Here is a 21,297-nt window from a genome sequence, read left to right as displayed (position 1 = left end):
AGAATCAACCATTTTCAAAGTGAAAAAAAAAAAAGTATGGCAGTGATACAAAAAAAAAAAAAAGAAAACAAAAACGTGTGCAGTTGGGGATAATAGTTGACAACCAATTTATTATTAGTTAATTGGTTGATTTGATGTTAGATATACACACACATTGCTACCTACTTAACAAGAGATTCTCTCCAGTTAAAGAGAGCAGGTTAATGGAGAAGGTGGCATTGAGAAGAATCTGGGATGGAAATGAAGAAGAGGAAATAACATGAAAGGCATTCAACATTCACACAGGAGAAAAAGTCATGAGTTATCAGGAACAGTAAGAAAAATATTTTCATACCAAAGAGAAGATATGATTGGAAAAAAGTTGGAAGGGATCCTAACTATCAAGCTAGAATGGAGAAGTCAGATTTATTTTGTTGTTTTTATGTTTATTACAAGTAAACATAAATAACACAATATTTACTTTTAACCATTTTAAGAGTTCAGTTTTAAGGCATAAAGTTCCTTCATATTTTTGTATAACCACAGCTTCTATCCATCTTCCAAACTTCTTCACCTTCCCCCACTCAAACCCTTCAATGTCAAACATTCATCAGTACTCACCTTCCCTAAGTTCTTGACCACTACCATTCTACTCTCTACCTCTAGAAATTTGAAAAATCTAGGTACCTCATATAAATGAAACCCTACAGTAGTTGTCCTTTGTAACTGATTTACTTCATTTTGCATAATGTCTTCAAGGTTTATCCATGTTGTAACATCAGCCAAAATTTCCTTTTTAAGGCTAAATAACATCCCACCATATGTATGCATCACATTTGTTTGTTCATTGATTGACAGACACTTGGATTGCTTCAATCTCTTGACTACTGAGAATAATGTTGCAATGAGCATGAATGTAGAAACATCTATTCAAATCCATTCTTTCAACTCTTTTGAGTATACACCCAGGAATGGAATTGCTGGATCACAATTCTATATATAATTTTCTGGGGGTAAAGTCATACTTTTTCCCAAACCAACTGCAGCATTTTATATTCCCACCAATACCCAAGGGTTCTAATTTCTCTACATCTTTACCAAAATTTGTTATTTTCTTTTCCTCTTTTTTGTGTAATATCCATCCTAATGACTGTGAACAAGTAAATTTTAATAAGTATTTAAACAAGATGAATGCACTGACAAATGTTAAAACACTGATTTCTTAATGTGTTTTAATTTATATATTGTTAAAATTTATTTTATTGGGATAAAAAACATCTAACACAAGTCCTACCATTTCCACAAATTTGTAAGTGTACAATTCTAGTAATTTTAACTACAGGCACATTGTTGTTCAAGAGATCTCTAGAATTTTTCATCTTTTATAGCTGAAATTTTATATCTGTTAATAAGCAAATCCCCAAGCCCTGATAACCACCATTCTGCTCTCTGCTTGTATGTGTTTCACTGTTTTAGATGGTTCACGCAAGTGGTACCATATAGCACCTGTCCTTCTGGTATTCATTATATCACAGCATAATATCCCAGTTCAACCATGTTGTCATATAGTGTGAGACTTCCTTTCCTTTTTAAGGGTGAATAATATTACAGTATATGTATATACCCTAAGATATGAAAAGGCCCAGCCTGCTGTGGTCTGGGCCCTCTGCCACATGTTCGGTCTTTGTGCATATTGGCAACTGGTCACCCATCTCTGCGAATTGATTTTTCTTGAATAAATTCGTTCTGATTCTGAGTTCATATCCTGTCTCCTCTTTGATCTGTGCCCCTTTTCCTTATGAGAAGTATCATTATATTTTTCTGACCTAACTAAAAAAATAAAAGATTATAAAAAAAAGCTCATGCTAATATCTTTGCGATCCTGAATTTAATTCTCTAAGATAAATATTCAGAAGTGAGATTGCTAGTTCATATAGAAGGTACATGTTTTATCTTTTGAGGAGCCTCCAATTTGTTTTCATCAGTGGTAAAACCATTTTTCATTCACACCAGTAGAACACAGTTTCTAATTTCTCTATAACTCCATCAATATTTGTCATTTTTTTATATATGATAGCCATCCTAACAGGAACGAGATAATACATCATTGTGGTTTTTATTTACATTTTCCAAATGTTAAGTAGCTTTGACCATCTTTTCATACATTTGTTGGCCATTTTCTATCTTCTTTGGAAGAATTTCTATCAAAGTCTTTAGCCCATTTTCTTCAATGGGGTTGTTATTACAGTTGAGTTTGTGGGGAGCAACCCGGACTGGACTGAGTTACTGGAATTAAGACTTATTCTATGCATCTGCTCTCCCACAATATGGCGCTGGGAGAGGAGAAAACAGCTTCTACGCAGCTGCCTTTGCCAACTTGAGTGATGACCTCCAGGAGCTGATTCTGCTCCTGATTGGAGGAGAGCAGCGTACTCGGCGTGTGGGCAGCCGAGTTGGGATTGGCGGAGGAGGACTATAAAAGAGGAGAGAGACGGCATGCACCAGGAACATCTAACGGGAACATCTAAGGGGAACACCTGTGCAGCCCCCGAGAGAGCCGGCCGGCGGTGTGCCGCTCCCCCGCGGAAGTGGGGAATGTGGCAGGGGGAACCGCCCTTCCACGGAGATGGAAGGGACGGTAGCCAACCCGGGAAGAACCAGCAGCAAACCCGGGGAGGGCCGAGCAGACGAAAGAACAGCGCAGGGTCCTGTGTCGTTCCTCCACGAAGACGGGGAGCGACAGAGTTGTAGGAGTTCAGTCCCTTACCAGATATAAGATTTGAAACTATTTTCTCCTTTTTCCTTAGTTGGATTTTCACTCTGTTAAATTGCTTCCTTTGCTGTATACAAGTTTTTTATTTAGATGCAGTCTGACTTGTCTAATTTAGTTGTTGCTGGCTATGTTTTTGGTATTATATCCATGAAATCACTGGAAAGACTGACATCATAAAGCTTTTTCTGATATTTTCTTTTGAGAGTGTCATAGTTTCAAGTCTTAAATCCACAGAGTTGATTTTTTGGTGTACAGTTTAAAATAGGGATACAATTTCATTCTTCCGCATGTAATATTCAGTCTTAACAGTATTTGTTAAAGAAACTATCCATTTCCTATTGTGTTTTCTTGGCACCTTTGATAATGATCACTTGATCACATATGGATGGACTTATTCCAGGGCTTTCTACTCTGTTGTCCATGTTTGTCTCTATGCCAGCATACACTGTTTTAATTACCCTAGCTTTGAAACAAACTTTGAAGTCACTAAGCTTGATGTCTCTAGGGCTAATTGTTTTAAATTATTAGGGGAACAGAGTATCAGGTGCGGATGGATTAATATCTTACTGTGGTCCGTTGAGATGGACAATTTTCTTTTGTTCCATCCCAAAGGACAAACTGGTAGAAGAAATTAACTGCATAGTCTGCAACTTTTCACTGTAAAATACTAAAAATACAAGTAGTTGAGGTACAACACTGATGCACATTGCTTTTGTTCTATTTACTTACAGGTAAAACGTATTGTATTCCCTTTTATTTCCACAGAGAAACCAGAAAACATAGTGAAGAAAATTACTTAAATAGCCATTATATCTCACCTATCTCCAAACAAGTTTTTTCAAACTGTTAAAAAAACTTTCTATATACAAACTCAAAGATGTCTACTAGTAGAAAACTTAATATTTTCTATCATAAAATTCAAAGCCAAAACTATATAGCCACTCAGTTCTAGATCTAGTAGTAGGTAAGTATGCTGTATGAAGATACATATAAAAACTTTAAAAGTTTATGAGAATTTAACTGATTTGCAAAACTGGCCACTTTCATATTATTCTATTTTAAATGGGCCATGAAAATTCCTCATTAAAAACTACCTAAACATGTGGCTAAATATCTAACCTATAGTTGACCAATTCAAGAATTTTCCAGGCACAAAACTGAATTATTTTTCTCTATAAAAAACAGATTACTAAATATATTTTGCCAAAATTTTCCAGGAGATAATTATTTGAGATGAAATTACGCATGAAAAATTTCTGGCTGAAAGAATTTTTTAAAAGCATTCAGAGAGACAGAAAAGAGAATATTATGACTGAAATTAACTACAGTGTGTGTGATAAATAAGAAAAATAAAAGTAAAAATATAGTTAATACAATAAAGGAGCTGTCTAATGCAAGTCAAACAAATCAAATATTAAATATCTAATAAAGAACTAACTCAGCCTCTTGAGAATTTTGATTGGGAGATGGCTTTCCAAAAACAGAGATGATTATAGAGTTATATAACAACCCAGTGTGAGTTTTCTTAAAAATGCAAATAATCAACAACACCAAAATCTTAACTCTCGTATGTAGAAAACATTTTTAAAAAAGAGAAATATCTACTGTTTCAAAGCACCTGAAATATTTTTTAGAAAGGTAAGTTCATACATATAAAAACTCACCAAGAGGAAGTGTTCAGCTTTTTACATAGATTCTCATAAGCAACATTTTATCTACCTGCAATAATCTTTCAAAGTTTTCTAAAGTATATATAAATTAACTATCCAAGGCAATATAGTTACCAGTCACTAAAGGTCAGCATTAATTTGCTATTGTATTAGGGTATACAGTCCAACTTCTTATCTCACAGCTTAACAAAATATGTTTCGTTTTCACAGCAAGAAATTAGAAGGTAGAAGACTGTAATAATCATAGTCGTGGAAGTCATAGAGGGAGCATTAGAGATTTTGATCTAACTTTGGGGAAGATTTAATTATTTCATTATCACAGTTGTGGGATCCAGAGAGACAGCACAGCATCAGGGAGATTTTATCTAACTTGTGGGAAGGTTTAGGATTATATGAATGGCTCTTGAAAAAATGAGTTGGGCTGTATATTTTGCTTTTTATTTCTTGTCAATTACTTTGTATCCAGCAGAGGCAATGGAACTCAAGTCATTGGTTATTCTGTTTTACTTAATGTTGGTCTCTTATTCCTCCAAACTGCCCTGGACAATGTGCAAGGGCCTATTTCCTCTATTTGTCCTTGTCTCTCGGGAGGTCTGCCCTTCCCTCAGTTTGCATTACTCTCTATGCCTTCTTCACTTTGTAACAGACAACTTCTGCCAAACCAGCTGTACTTATTTGAATAATTGCCTTAAATTCCATTCTGAAGGACAAGTGGCATGCTTGACAACTGAACTTCTGATTCCCCTCAAAAAATGGTTCCTCTCATATCCCTCACCTTTTTGGTAAATGGCACAGCAGCCATGCTGTTCCTGAGGATAAAAGCTCTAGAGTTCTCCTTGATTCTTGTACTTCACACCCAACCTGACAGCTGCTCCAGTTGATTATATTATATATAAAAGAAGATAGATATTCAAAATATATTTATAATCTGACCATTTCCTACCACCTCTGCTTGCTACTGTTGTCATCTAAGCCACTGTCGTCTCTTCCCTGCAGTAAACAAATAGCATTTATTAAGTGCTGTCTCTGTCCCTATCCTTGTTCTCACTATTGGCAGTTCTCAGGGCAACCAGAGCCAGCTTTCCCAAGGTCAACCAGGTACTGACCATGTACAAAAGGCTTGCTGTGGATCAGGCACAGGACAAAGAGCTTTACTTATAGTAAGTCATTTCATCACCACAACTCTATGAAGAAGTTGCTATAATTTTATCACTACTGTTTATGGAAGAGCAGCTGAGGCCGAGGAAAGCTAACTATTGTGCCTGAGATCACACAGCTAATAAGTGGCAAAGCTGCAATTCAAACTCAGGCAGACCGGGCATTATTTCTTTGCTTTCTGGGGATAAGTGTACAGGTCCTTCCTGACTCAGGGTAAAAGCAAAATATACAAGGTTCTATACAACTGGGGTCCCCTCTCAACATAACACCTATCAATTTCCTTGCTCACCCCACTCCAGTCTCACCACCTTCTTGCTTTTTCTCAGACAACACAAGCTTACCCTGAACTCAGCACCAGGAGCACTTCTATCCCTTCGTTTCAAACCCTCTTCCTCCAGATACTCCCAAGTTTGCTCAAATGAGAGATTACTAGTGGATTCTTGCCCATGTGCCTAATAGAAAACTGTATCCCTCTTCTCCCTCCCCTCCCCATCCCCCGCAGAGCTTTCTATTTGCATCCTAACACATAGTATCACCTGACAAATTACATATGCATATTTCTGTCTTATCTCACTATAATATAATCTGTATAATGACAAATACTTTTGCTTTCCTTATTCATCATCCATTACCTAAAATAGTTCTTATTCCAAGGACCAAGTAAAAGAAGACAAAGGGAGAGGAGATATCACATTTTAAGTGATCAGTTTTCTCCAGCATCAGAGGTGATTCTGAATAAAGCACTAAAGGAAGACTAGGAGGATTCCATCACCATCTGTTGATCTGAAAAGAGGCAGACCTCACTCACCTAATCTATCTGGAAAGCAATGGTCGACTTAAGAGTCTTGGGGTTTAGTGAAGGCAAGGAATGAAAACTCAGTTCATGAAGTGGTTTGGGCAGAGGTACGCTTTGTCATAATGAGAAATGGAAGGTAGGGAGTTTTCTCCTTCTTAGAAACTGAAGTAAAATTTTTCCATAGTAAATATTCTAAGCAACCTCCCTTAATTAAGTTTCAGCATATTTAATTTAATTTTTGCTGATTGCCACCCCAAATGCTTTGAGTTCAGAGAATATAGGACTACACTCTTGCTTCATGTCTATAGAAATGAGATTTTGTGCAAAGGGTTTTCTATGATGGTTAGCACCAAAAAAGGAAGGGAATTTAACTGAATATGTGGGGGCTAGAACAAGAATGTTGTGATGGGGAGGGTGGGAGGTAGCAATAACTTTAATGACAGGTATAATATTTATAAGTTATACAGAATATCCAGAAACATTGTTTACACTGATTGTCTCATGGACAAGGTTATTCACACAATTCTGAAAAACAGGCACAAAACAGCCAATTGTTCCTCATAAAGAGACCTGGCTGCAGCAGGTCTAGAATTGGAATTCCAGATGACCGCGAATCTGTCTTTCATATAACTCTTATGCACTCTGAGATTTTCAGAGCTTTACACAAGCAAAGGTTTAAGCCCGAAATTACCTACAGCGTTTGAATCCAGCCAAAGATAAATATCAACATTAAAACCAGACATAGATTTTTTCTTAAGTGATGTATGCCATGGGCAGTCTTATGGGCATTTTATCCAGAAAAACTAGTTTTGTTGGCATTGAAAGATTTCCTAGCATGATAACTTGTTCTCCAATGCCAATTTTAGATGAATATCTGAAGATATCATTTCAGTGTTACTGACCACTAATTTTTAAATCTGAAGCCATACAAGACAAACACGCTTTTAAAGTGCCTGAACTTATACTTACCACCGTCTTTCCAATACTCATAGATTTATCAGCCTATCACTTTTTCAATGGCCCTGAGGATTTCAAATATCGTCTTGAGTAGTAGCAAAATTAAAGGCACAGAGTTTCATGCTTGACCTTAAATCTTCAAAATAAAAGCCTACTGGGTTGTCATGCTACACATGCTTCTCTGTAATTCTATTGCAATAGATATGCTTTTAATTTCTCTACTTACTCAATTATTATCTAATGGTATTTTGCATAGTAATTGACTATATCAGAATTCATCTTCCTGGCAATATCAGTTGTGACATATTACTTTCATTAACAATTATTCACATTGGTTTTCATGTCTGCTGATAGTTTTTCTTATGCTGCTTATCATATTTTTTTTCATGTTGTCAGATACTTAAGAATTTGTAGGTACTGGAGGCCAAGCATTCTTCATTGGTCCTTTAGCCTCTCTACTTCTTTCACATCTTTTCCTGCTCCCTTTTTCAGTGTTTTCTTCTGCAGGCCTTATCACAGCAACTGGCAGATGGACACTAAAGGAATAAGTCCAACATCCACTTGAGCCTCTAACAGGAGACTACCCAGAGAGAGGCCAGTAGTACAGGGATTCATGGGAAGCTTTGGGGTCATGTGGTTGGGGGAATCCAGAAGAGTGTATTTCCAGGATTTCCACATGGTATGTGCTTTAAGATGTCCTTAAGTAGCTAAAAACGTATACTTTAATCTAGATACATGGAAGTAACCAAAACACACAAGCTTATTAGTTCACATTTTCTTCTCCTTTAAAACCTACTGCAGACAGATTTTTTTATTGTTAAAAATTTTATTAATATAGAGAACAGATTTCATGTATTTCATAGGTTCAAGTCTAAGAAGACCACCATATTTCCCTCCCTCCATCACTTTTTGCTTTTTTCAAATTCTTGCAAAAACATATTTTCAATCTACTCTATAATTACATGCTTAACGCATAACTAACCATAATATTCAATGAGTCAGGGGCCGGTGCCATGGCTTACTTGGTTAATCCTCCACCAGCGGCGCCAGCATTCCATATGGGCACCAGGTTCTAGTCCTGGTTGCTCCTCTTCCAGTCCAGCTCTCTGCTGTGGCCCGGGAGGGCAGTGGAGGATGGCCCAAGTGCTTGGGCCCTGCACCCCATGGGAGACCAGGAGAAGCACCTGGATCCTGGCTTTGCATCGGCATAGTTCCAGCCATAGCAGCCATTTTGGGGGTGAACCAATGCAAGGAAGACCTTTCTCTCTGACTCTCTCTCTCTCTCTCTCTCACTGTCTAACTCTATCTGTCAAATAAAATATTCAATAAGTAAAAAGTAGAAAGACCACATTTCCATAGGAGTATAAACAAGAACTAAAAACAACGATCAAATCAGAAGACGTCTGTTTCATTCCCATATAGTTTTTGTATTCTATATTAACTAATATCAGAGAAAACATGACATTTGACTGTTGGGGACATGATTATTTCACTAAGCATAATGATTTCCAGATGCACCCATTTTGTGTCAAAAGACAGGATTTCCTTCTTTTTTATGGCTGACTAGTATTCCATAGTGAATATAATTAGCTTTACACCATTTATCCTTCACCTATGAGTTGGCAAAATAAAATTATTGCTGTGTCTTTAAAGAAGCATGTTTTCCTATAAAAGTGAATTGTTATCAACATTAAAAATAGATACAAAGGAGTTTATTCACATTTTGTTCTTGTTAAAAAAAAAAAAAACTACAACTGAATGTATTCCACAAGAGTGATTCAGATAAGTAAAATCACTTTGATATTACACTCATTTTTTTTTTTTTTACAGGCAGAGTGGACAGTGAGAGAGAAAGACAGAGAGAAAGGTCTTCCTTTGCCGTTGGTTCACCCTCCAATGGCCGCTGCGGCCTGCGCGCTGTGGCCGGTGCACGGCGCTGATCCGATGGCAGGAGCCAGGTGCTTCTCCTGGTCTCCCATGGGGTGCAGGGCCCAAGCACTTGGGCCATCCTCCACTGCACTCCCGGGCCACAGCAGAGAGCTGGCCTGGAAGAGGGGCAACCGGGACAGAATCCGGTGCCCCAACCAGGACTAGAACCCAGTGTGCCGGCGCCACAAGGTGGAGGATTAGCCTAGTGAGCCGCAGCGCCGGCCTTGATATTACACTCTAACTTGTCAAAATCAAAGAATATGATTACCTTTTTAAAAAGGCTATTTCTAACTGCATAGCTGAGTGAGATAAAATTTTCTCCTTAGACTTCAATCCAAGCAACATTATCACAATAGAATTAATCAGAAATGTATATAAGAATCCAAATTTCTTTTATTAAGACATTAAGATTTTTAAAAATATAAAATAATGTCATTCTTCCCACTAATTATAAGGTTTTATAAAACATTTCTTCATTAAAATATATTATAGATATTATAAAAGAAAAGCAAAACCATTTAATACATATTAAGTGTCCATTGCATGGACTATATCATATATTTTTTGCAATCTTAATTTTGTGCATATACCAGAAGTATTATTCACAACAAGCATCCTCTGCTTGTTTTTAAAGTCATGCTAAAATAATGCAGCTGCTACTTACATATTAGAATATACTGTATGAAATAATGGAAGAAATGAGGTAGTAGGCCCAAACATGAAGAAAGGAAAATGGAAATTCTAATTGCGTGGCCTCATCAGTTAATGCTGTACATATTGTGGAACTATTGCATTGTAGGCCATGCAAATGTATGAGTATTACATGCTAATCAAAAATGTTAAAAATAGGGGCAGGCATCTGGAATAGAGGTTAGCATGCCACTTGGACACTCACAATGCATATTGGAGGGCTTGGATTCCAGTCCTGGTTCTGTTTCTAATTTCAGCTTCTTGCTAATGCTCACCCTGGGAGGCAGTAGATAATGGGCCAAGTACTTGAGTCTCTGCCACCCATGTGGAAGATCCATACTAAGTTTTCAGTTCCTGACTTTGGCCTGACTCAGCCCCAACTATTTGGGTATTAAACCAGGGGATGGGCCATCTCTCTCTCTCTCTCTCTCTCTCTCCCTCCCTCCCCCCTCTATCTCCCACCATTTCCCTCTCTCCCTCTCTCTCTGCTTTTCAAATAAATAAAATGAACAATAAACACTATTTATAAAAACAGGTCAGGTATTATAGCACAGTGTGCTAAGCTCAAGCTTGGGAAACCTGTATTCCATAAGGGAGTGCTGATTCAAGTCTCTACTCCTCTTCACATTCAATCCAGTTTTCTGCTTACGTACCTTGGAGGCAGAGGGTGATGACTTGAGTCCCTGCCTGCCACCCACATGGGAAATTCAGAGGGAGTTTCCAGTTCTTGCATTCAGTGTGGCCAAGCTCCAGGTTCTTTCAGGAATTTGGGGAGTAAACTAACAGACAGAAGATCCATCCATCTCTCTCTCTGTCTCTCTTCCCTTCCTCCCTCTTTTAATATGCCTTTCAAACAAATACATATTTTTCAAAAAAAGAAAAACAAAATTAAAAGATAATGTATGTTTCCCACAAACTCTTTTAACAATCTGTATATATTCTTGAATCATAATATTCTAAAAAAAATTCAGTGACTTGATCAGCCCTTGTCCTGAACTGTTGATGTATAATTTAATACTTTATCCCTTTTAGTATTTTTTTTTGTTCTACTTAATACTATTTGTTGAACTCTGTAATTAACACACAATTATTCTTAGGTGTTGAAATTTAACTGAAAAGTGATCGCTTTGAAATATAAGAGTGGGAATAAGAGAGGGAGTAGACGTACAATTTGGGACATGCTCAGTTGGACTTGCCCCAAATGGTGGAGTTAGAAATGTGCCAGGGGATTCCAAACAATCCCATCAAGGTGGCATATACCAATGCCATCTCACTAGTCCCAGTGATCAATTTCTGTTCACGATTGATCATAATGATAGCACTAAGAACCAAAGGGATCACATAAACAAGACTAGTGTCTGAGAATACTAACTGATAGAATCAAAAAGGGAGAGAACGATCCACCATGGGAAGCAGGATACATAGCAGACTCATAGAATGGCAGATGTCCTAAACAGCACTCTGGCCTCAAAATCAGCCCTTAAGGCATTTGGATCTGGCTGAAGAGCCCATGAGAGTATTTCAGGCATGGAAAGCCAAGACACTCTGGGGAAAAAAAAAAAAAAAAAAAGAGGACCTAAATGAAAGATCTCCGCGAGTGAGATCCCAGTGGAAAGAATGGGGCCATCAAAGAAGGAGGTACCTTTCTCTGAAGGGAGGAGAGAACTTCCACTTTGACTATGACCCTGTCGGAATAAGATCGAAGTCGGCAAACTCAAAAGGCTTCCATAGCCTTGGCAACTCATGACTACAGCCTAGGGAGATTACTGACATCATCAACAAGCGTGTCAAATTGTTAAGTCAACAACAGGAGTCACTGTGTACTTACTCCCCATGTAGGATCTCTGTCCTTAATGCACTGTCCAATGTGAATTAATGCTATAACTAGTACTGAAACAGTATTTTACACTTTATGTTCTGTGTGGGTGCAAACTGATGAAATCTTTACTTAATATATACTAAATCAATCTTCTGTATATAAAGATAATTGAAAATGAATCTTGATGTGAATGGAGTGGGAGAGGGAGCGGGAGATGGGAGGGGTGCAGGTGGGAGAGAAGTTATGGGGGGAAAAGCCATTGCAATTCATAAACTGTACTTTTGAAACTTACATTTACTAAATAAAAGTTTTTTAAAAATTCAACTTTAAATTATATTGAAAATATAAACAAAAATTCTATTTTCGCTCTTTGGCTTGGGGATGTATGAAGAACATGTGAAAGCAAGTCCCTTTCTCGTATTTGAAATTCTATTCCTGATTTAGTTTCTTTGAAAAGGTGAGCTAAATGGCATTCACTGGATCTATGCAAATCTGCAAAAATATGTCCTTCAGAGTCAATTATTTTAAAGAGTTTTGCCCACATCCACCTGCATACAGTTCTCCTGGAGTCTTAATAAATGTTTAACGGGACTACTGAGTACTCATGTGCGCAAGGTCAGCAGTAGGACAGCTAACTGTTCTTAAAGGTTGGGAACGTTTTATAAAGTGAGAGTAATATAAGGCAGAAAAAACAATGGAAAATAATTATTTGTGTTAAAAGCCTTAACAAAAAGAAACCTTTCCCCATAAAACTTGGTTGGATGTGAAAAAATATTATATTTTTGGACATGTGGGCATAAGCATTACACTAGATGGTATCTATTGAATATTCTTCAGAACTGAGAACAATTTTCTACCTTTTAATTAATTATTTGTTTTCTTTTTTTAAAAGACTTATTTATTTATTTATTTGAAAGATAGAGTTACAGAGAGGGAAGGAAACACACAGAGATTTTCCATCTACTGATTCACTCCCCAAGTGACTGCAATGGCCAGGGCTCAGCTAGGCCAAAGCCAGGAACTAGGAGCTTAATCTGGGTCTCCCACAAGGATGGCAGAGTCCCAGATATTTGGACCATATTCTGCTGCTTTCTGAGGCAAGTTAGCAGGAAGCTGACTAAAAAGTCGAGCAGCAGACTCCAGCCAGCTGCACCGCAATGCCAGCCCCAAGATTACATTTTGAGAAGGGAAGGATTTGTTCAATGAGAACTTCTAAGAAACTAAGTTTAGCAGTCACTTACAAAGGAAACAGTATTGGAGTATCACCCCCTCAAATCAACCATAGTGGGAGCTGCATCTGTAAGACGACTCCAGTTCAATACACCACACCTCTGGATGGGGCGCTGCAGACAGAGGATCTGACTCCTGCTGGAGAAACCTTGAAGGTCAGAAATGTGGGCTGACGGACTGCTTTGATGTGCGAGCCAAGCAGATATGACTGCATGTAGTCAACTACCCTGCAATTCGTAACCATAAAGGAAATAACAAATCTTTCCTGAAGCCAGAGATGAGCTTTATGGAAGGCAGTCAGCATGAAGCTCTTAGGCTTGCCATTGGGAAGCAATGGACAGGGTAATGGATTCCACAGGAAGAATATCAGTGGACTAGTCCTACCCCAGAGTAGGAACTGAGAAGGCACTGGTAGCCAGAGGGAAAGAATATTCCAACATCACAGGTGTTGTAGTTGGAATGAGTTAGGTTTCTAGGAAACCCCACTAAAGTACTGAAGAGAAAATAATAAAGCATTATACACCAGGCTCCATGAAATATCTACCAATCTATATTACAGTGCATCTGTCAAAGTTGTACCTCTTTCCTCTCCTATAATCCCAAGCACCAACCCTGAGTGAATCCTAAAGTCTCAATGAAAAATTCCCTGGCTGAGAATGGGACTAAAGAGGCAGGGGAGGGTGGTGGAGAAGTCATCTCCCCCTTTGAATGAAGATTGAAATAGTGAAAAAATTTCAGAACTGAACATTCATGTTTCTGTGCCTAGACTGTTAAATTTACCATCAGTGGAAGACCTTCTATTTCTTAGGAGGCATAGGGACTGTCCAGAATTTTCTATCTGCAGAAGAGAGAAAACTTTTCCCAATGTACAACATAGAAGTGTCAATGAGAGAGAACTATATGAACTATTTTTTAAAAGATTTATTTATTTATTTGACAGGCAGAGTGACAGAGATTTGGGCTGGAGAGACAGTGAGAAATAGCAAGATCTTTCATCTACCGATTCACTCTCCTAATGGTCCCAACAGAAGATACAGGGCTGGGCCAGGCCAAAGCTAGAAGTGTAGAATGCCATTAGGTCTCCCACCCAGGTGGCAGGAACTCAAGTACTTAAACCATCATCTGCCACTTTCCCACGCACAACAGCAGGGAGCTGGATCACAAGTGAAGCAACCAGGACTTCAACCAGTGCTCCGATAGTGATGCCAGCATCGCAAGCAGCAGCTTAACCTGCTGCACAACACCAGCCCCTCTCCTGCATGAATTTTCTATCTTCCCCTTCAGATCAAATCTCTGCCCCCATCCCTTCCCACCACTTCACTTTTCGATGATGAACAGATCTCATTCTTCATTGAGACCCCAACAACTCCAAGGCAGTGGTGCCCTAACTTCTTACCCACACAATTGCCTGAATCAGTCACATTTTCTCTGGCTACATCTGAAGAAGACTTTCATCCCTCTCTATCCTCTCTGTCTCACAATTAGCAGTCCTCCTCATGGTTCAGCACACTCTCCCCTCTCCCATCCAATCATCATGCAAGCACACCCTTGAAAAATCCTCCTTGGATCTCACATCACATTGCTATTTTTCTACACAATTTGTCTTCTCACAAAAGTAGCATGTACTTGATGTCTACAGTTCTCCACTCCCCATTCCCCCCTGAGCCACTCCAGTGTGGCTCTGACTACCACTCCTTTTCTTGAAATTCCTCTACAAGGTCACGGATGACTTCATCTTGTTAAATCTATGGGGTTGCTTCTTTCATTATGGGATGCATTATCTCTATATGATTCACTCTAACCTCAAAATATTTTCTACTCGACTCCCCTGATATCACTCTTTCCTGGTTTCCTTCATGTTTTTAAAAATATTTGTTTGAAAGTCAGAGTTGCACAGATAGAGACAGACAGACAAATAAAAATAAAAGAGAGAAGGTCCTTCCAACAACTGGTTCATTCAACTGGCCACAATTGCTGGGCTGGGGCCTGGTCAAAGCCAGGAAACCGGATTTCCACCGAGGTCTGCCACATGGGCCCAGAGACCCAAGAAGTCAGGTCATCTTTGTTGCTTTCCCAGGGACATTAGCATGGAGCTGGATTGGAAGTGGAGCAGCCAAAACTTGAACAGGCACTCACATGGGATGAACGACACAGGCAGCAGTTTTATCCACTGCACCACAATGCAGGTCCCTGTTCCAGTTTTCTTCCTTAATTTCTGGTGCTAGTTCTCAATCCCTCTGCAACTTCCTCCTTTTTGATCTGACCTCCTCATGTGGGAGTCACCCCTGGGTCTTTGTACCTTTCTTATATGTCCCCTCTCTTTATCCCCATGTGCAATATGTATTTCCTTAGCTTTAAATGTCATCTATATGTTGATGACAGCCACATTTATACTTCCAGGCCAAATTTCTCCTGGAAAAGTCCAACTTTCATACCCAACCTCTTATTTACATACTTCTACTTTGATATTTCAGGGCACATGGAATTCTGCCAGTATCAAATGGGCCAATAAATCCCTACACCCCTCTTGCCAAATTATTCCTCTATCGCTCCTTTCACCTCAATAAATGTTACCTCTATTTAAAGAAACTATGAACCATGGAGTCATTCTAGTCCCTGCTTTTTCCTCTTCTCCCATAGCCAATCTTTCAGCTAGTAACTCCAGGAGGTGTGGATAGGCAGGAAACCAGTGAATAAGAAAAGCCGGGGACAGCCAGCAGCACCTGTGTGTGAGTGCATCCCAACCCAACCACCTCCCACGCAGACTAGAAATATCCAGCATGACTACAGGCTCAGCATCATTCACTCATCATGCACCTCAACTTCACTTCTTGTCATGTGTGTGCTCCAGCCCACATGGAAATCCCATGACACTCCCAAGATCCCCACAAAGAGCATGGGAGTTAGTGGTATTCAAGACTCACCCAAACTCTGTTCCCTTATAGTACTCAGTTAGGTCCTACTCTATAAAACACTTGGTTGGCGATAGCAGCTTTCCTTCCTCATAAAGAGAGGTTGCCTGCACTTATGTTTGAGTGTGTGTGCTATCCCTTTCAATAAATCTTGCTTTCCTATACACTTTTATGTATCTTCCCTAAAATCTTTTATAATGAGGAGACAAGAAATTAGAATGAGCCCAACTGGGTGCCAAGTACCACACAACACAAGTTGTGTCTACCTCTCACCATCTCTGCTACCTTAAGTGTCTCACATGGGCTAGTTCAAAACTCTATTACCATCCTAATTATTCCGTTCTATTTTGCCAAGCCAGACTCCACACATCAAAAGTGATATTCCAACAATGCAAGTAACCGAACACCATCCCCGACACACACAGTTCCTCATGCACACGACAGAATTCCCTCTCCCAGTCACTGGTGTCAGCTCCTTGTGCATTTGATGCAGCCACACTGCATTGGCTGAATTTAGTTGTCTGAATACACCTCTAAGAAGCCTTCAAGAGTTTTGCTCTGTTTGACTGGAACAGGCAAATGCTCGTATCCAAGCCAAGGACTTCTGATCTTTTGCAAAACTCAACTTTAAAGCTCAGCTCACAGATAGAGCTTTCCTTGTCACTCCATCAAGATAGTTTGTCACTGTGCCCTCATTTTCTGTCATAGTCCCTACAACCACTTTTGACAATCATGCATTTGCTTATATATATAATATATATTACAGATTTTAAACTCCTTAATTAGAAGATCTATGTCGGTATTGTTTCCTGTGTCCATCCCACAAATAGGACACTACTTAACCTACAGAAGGAATTCAATAATACATGTAGAAGAATAGATTCATCTTGCAGTATAGGAACAAGGTCACGACCTAAATTTCATAAAATGCTTCAGGTATTTCCCACGTTGAGCAATAATTTTATTAGGGCTCAGTTACCCACACCAAGGAAGGCAACAAGATAGAAATGTTGTCACAGGAACAGACTTTTGTTTTGAAGGATTTATTAAATGCCACATTATTTGCAGAAACCAAAGAGGGAATCTAATGAAAAAAAGAGAAAATAATATCCTCATTTTTAAATTGAGGATTCAACTTGAGGTGATATTTAAACTGTACACTGTTTTTGTTGCTCATTACTTAGGTGAACATTTATTGGTATGGACCCAGCACTATTTCTGTGGGAATTCAGATGGTCTGAATACTGGTTTGGGACTCTTGGTATTTAATTAACAGCTTGATCAATAAATCTTTAGTCAGCACTCTTTATTGGCATAGGCCTGCCCTCGGCAGGAACTTCCCCATATTAGCTCAACTCTCAACTTGGAATTGCCCCAAAGACTGGGTCAGCTCTAAGGAGCTTCCGCCTCCTTCTGGGGTTACGAAGCTCTCCCAGGGTGGGCCTGGAGCCAAGATTGTTACTTTCTTTCCCTAATCCATTTTTCTGCTGTTGGTTATAAGTTTTGCCTTTTCTTCCTTGAGAAATGAAACTGTTTTTCTTCTTGGATAAATCAATGCAGTCAGCTAGGGTGTATGCCAGAACTAAATGATTTTGGTGTGCTATAAAGTAATGAAATTGACTTTTATAAAACCTTTAGATTGAATCTGACTTCTTTAAACTACACACATTAAACCTTTTTATTACATAGTAATCAAACTACACAGCTTCAGAAGGGTGGGATAGGGTGGAGTGAATCCCAAATCCTTAGTGGTTCCCATGCATGTTAAACTACCATGACTTTTTGGCTTCAAACTGAACTCCTTTGGACATTGACTGTGACCTCAGATTAGGTGCTAAGCTTTAAAAAAAAATTCTTACAAATGTAACATACATATTTTTCATGTTATAGAAGTTCCAATAAACTTAATAACAGCTACACAATATTCTCATTAGAATAAATAAGAAATAACACAAATGGCAATTACCATTATAGTAAAGAAATTTACATCAGAGCTCAGAGGAAAGGAGTTCTCCCTGCCCCCAATAACTTTATAAAGGAAAAATGAAAGAAAGAGAAGAGAAGGCTAGGAGGACAGCAAGGAAAGACACAAAGAGAAAGGCAAGGAAGAGAGGGAGGGAGGAAGTAGGGGAGGGAGGGAGGTTTGTTCATTTCAAATAAATTCCTTCTGCCTGGCTGATACTACATCCTTCTCAGAGATGGCAAATACAGAGTGGCAAAATGAATGAAGTAACAGCCGGCCCAAGGTGGGCGGCAAAAGAAAGCACAGAGAAGAGTGGAAGGGGTCTGATGCTCTGTGGAGTTAATCTGCGCCCTTGATGCGGCTTCCCATATGGGCACCTGTTCAAGTCCTAGCTGTTTTGCTTCCAATCCAGCTCCCTGCTAATGTGCCTGGGAAAGCAGTGGAAGAGGGCCCAACTCCCTGGGCCCCTGCACCCACATGGGAGACCTGTATGAACGTCCAGGATTCTGGCATCAATCTGGCCCAGTCCTGGTTGTTGCAGCCATTCGGGGAGTGAACCCTGGGTAGAAGATCTCTCCACTCTTCCCCTCTCTGCAACTCTGACTTTCAAATAAGTAAATAAATCTTTTAAAGAAAGAAAACACGTGGAAGAAGGAAGCTCTTACTACCCTTAAATCTTGTTTGTGGGAACACAGCAAACCCATGGCAAACCTGGGCCCCAGTCCATTTCCTTAGGACATAGCAAGAAGCAGAGTAAGCAGCGGAGCAGGAGCCTGCAAATGTCTCTGCCCTACCTCACCTAGCGAGATCTCCAACACCCAGCTCAGAGAGGCAAGTGCAGTGTACCAGACACAACCTCCGAAAAGCTAAGAGCCACCCACCCACCCCTCTCATCCTGCTCTGACAACTGCTGGAGAGTCTTTTTTCCCACAGTCACCTAAGAACAGACAATGTTCCTGTGCTCAGATTACCCCCATTCCCCGGCATCTCCCCCAGACATTCTTTGGTTGAGTATACATGTCTCAGATGATGCTTCTTGTGTTACGCTTACAGCTTTGTAAGAGGAAATGGCTTCGGATGCTCAGAAAGATGCTAAGCTAAAAGTGAAGGCTACTTTCCTTTTATTAGAGAAGATAGGGCATAGAGTGGTTCATGGGTATCTTAAACTTGTACCAGAGCAATGTTACTTCATATTGAATCTCATCAACTTAGGGAATTCTGAGATGCTCCAAGAAAATGAACCTAAAATTGTAACCCACGTCCAAAGAAATAAACAAACCTGCTTCATCCTGCAACTTCACTTCTTTTTAATGCAAGAAATTCAGAGTTTGATCTGAAGAGGATATAAAGCAGGCTGTGAAGCCACCTCTTAAAAGGTACTATCCTAAATTAGGTCTTAAATATTCTGATGTGCAATTTCAACTCCCTGTATGTATCTTGAAGTTGTAACTAGGCTACTATTTAGAAAATGATGACACTGAGGCCCCAAAAATTAAGTGATTCTTCAAGGTCACTCATTCAGTAAGAATTTAATTCCTTACCAGGATTTCTGCAAACAAGCCATGTTGTCTCTCGTCTTAGCACATTTCCATGGATATCAAAAGAGCATACATGGGGACTGGCGCTGTGGCACAGTAGGTTAATCCTCCACCTGTGGCACCAGCATCCCAGATGGGTGCCAGTTCCTGTCCCGCCTGCTCCTCTTCCAATCCAGCTCTCTGCTATGACCTGGGAAAGCAGTAGAAGACGGCCCAAGTCCTTGGGCCCCTGCACCGCATGGCAGACCCAGAAGAAGCTCCTGGCTCCTGGCTTCAGATCAGCTCAGCGTAGCCATATGGGGAGTGAATCAGCAGATGGAAGACCTTTCTCTTTCTCTTTCTCTCACTGTAACTCTACCTTTCATATAAATAAATAAAACCTTTTATAAAAAAAAAAAAAAAAGAGCATGCATGGTTTTTAAATGTCAGTTTCACCACAACCAAGTTGCACATGAAAGCATTCATGTTCTCATCTAGGAAAAGAAGAACCCTGAATCTTTTTTTTTTTTTTTTTTTTTTTTTTGACAAGCAGAGTGGACAGTGAGAGAGAGAGAGTCAGAGAGAAAGGTCTTCCTTTGCCGTTGGTTCACCCTCCAATGGCCACCGCGGCAGGCGCACTGCAGCCAGCGCACCACGCTGATCGGAAGCCAGGAGCCAGGTAATTATCCTGGTCTCCCATGTGGGTGCAGGGCCCAAGCACTTGGGCCATCCTCCACTGCACTTCCTGGCCACAGCAGAGAGCTGGCCTGGAAGAGGAGCAACTGGGACAGAATCCGGCGCCCCGGCCGGGACTAGAACGTGGTGTGCCAGCGCCACAAGGTGGAGGATTAGCCTATTGAGCCACGGCGCCAGCCAGAACCCTGATTCTTCAAAGCCGTGGTGCTTCTGCACATACACAATGGCCCCATCCAAACAACTTCACCAATACCCCAAATGCAACAATACTCTGCTGTGATTTCCTCTGCCAATGTGTGAAGCACAAATGAACAGCACATGTGATCCCTTTAGATCCTTATGGTTCTATAAACTTCTTACAGACTGATAAGACAGCTCTTCCATGAATATTCATGTGACCAACTAGGAAGGAACAAAAGGAACTGAGATGTGGATGTTCATCAGGCTGGGGCATCACATGAGCTGGATCAGTCATCTCTGCAGCCTCTTTACAGGGCACACAACTCCAATAATGAATTGCTTCAGCTCACAGACTTTGAAGATTATTTTGAAGAGGTAACCATAATATACTTAACCCATGAATTCCAAGGAATCACAGGATTTGGAAGGAAGGAAGGAAAATGTATGCCAAGACTGATGGGCCTGTTTATTGTCTCTTACAATGTCATGAACTTAAGTGTGCTTCACTGATGAAGATAACAGTGTAATGAAAATTATTAATCTACACAGTGAAAAACTTACTATCACCTTAAATGTCTAGCTTCCTAAAGTAGGGAGACAACATTGAACCAGACAGTGCATGACATATCCTTCAGGGTGCCTCTAAGACACAAGAAAATAACAGGTGCAATGTTTACTAGACAGGAAAATGCTTTTGAATCTTTGACATAACAAACAGTACTATCAAAGCCGAGTGGTGGGGCTGGTGCTGTGACATATTGAGCGAGTAAAGCTGCAGCCTGCAGTGCCTGCATCCCATATGGGCACTGGTTCGAGTCCCAGCTGCCCCACTTCCAATCCAGCTCTCTGCTATGTCCCAGGAAAGCAACAGAAGATGGCCCAAGTCTGTGGGACCCTGCACCCATGTAGGAGATCCAGAAGAAGTCCCTGGCTCCTGGCTTCAGATTGGCCCAGCTCTAGCTGTTAGGACCATTTGGCGAGTGAACCAGTGGATGGAAGACCTCCCTCTCCCTCTCCCTCTTCCTCTC

At 40.0% G+C, this 21,297-nt stretch overlaps 1 protein-coding gene across 2 annotated transcripts in view; it reads right to left on the bottom strand.

Moving 5' to 3' along the window:
• ADAMTSL1 (ADAMTS like 1) overlaps nucleotides 1-21,297 on the bottom strand; it is a 1,062,044-nt gene that overhangs the window by 856,266 nt on the left and 184,481 nt on the right. The gene's annotated exons all lie outside the window — the stretch shown is intronic.

The sequence above is a fragment of the Oryctolagus cuniculus genome, chromosome 1 (assembly GCF_964237555.1).
Source record: "Oryctolagus cuniculus chromosome 1, mOryCun1.1, whole genome shotgun sequence".
Classification (NCBI taxonomy): domain Eukaryota; kingdom Metazoa; phylum Chordata; class Mammalia; order Lagomorpha; family Leporidae; genus Oryctolagus; species Oryctolagus cuniculus.
This window is presented reverse-complemented; position numbering and strand designations above follow the sequence as displayed.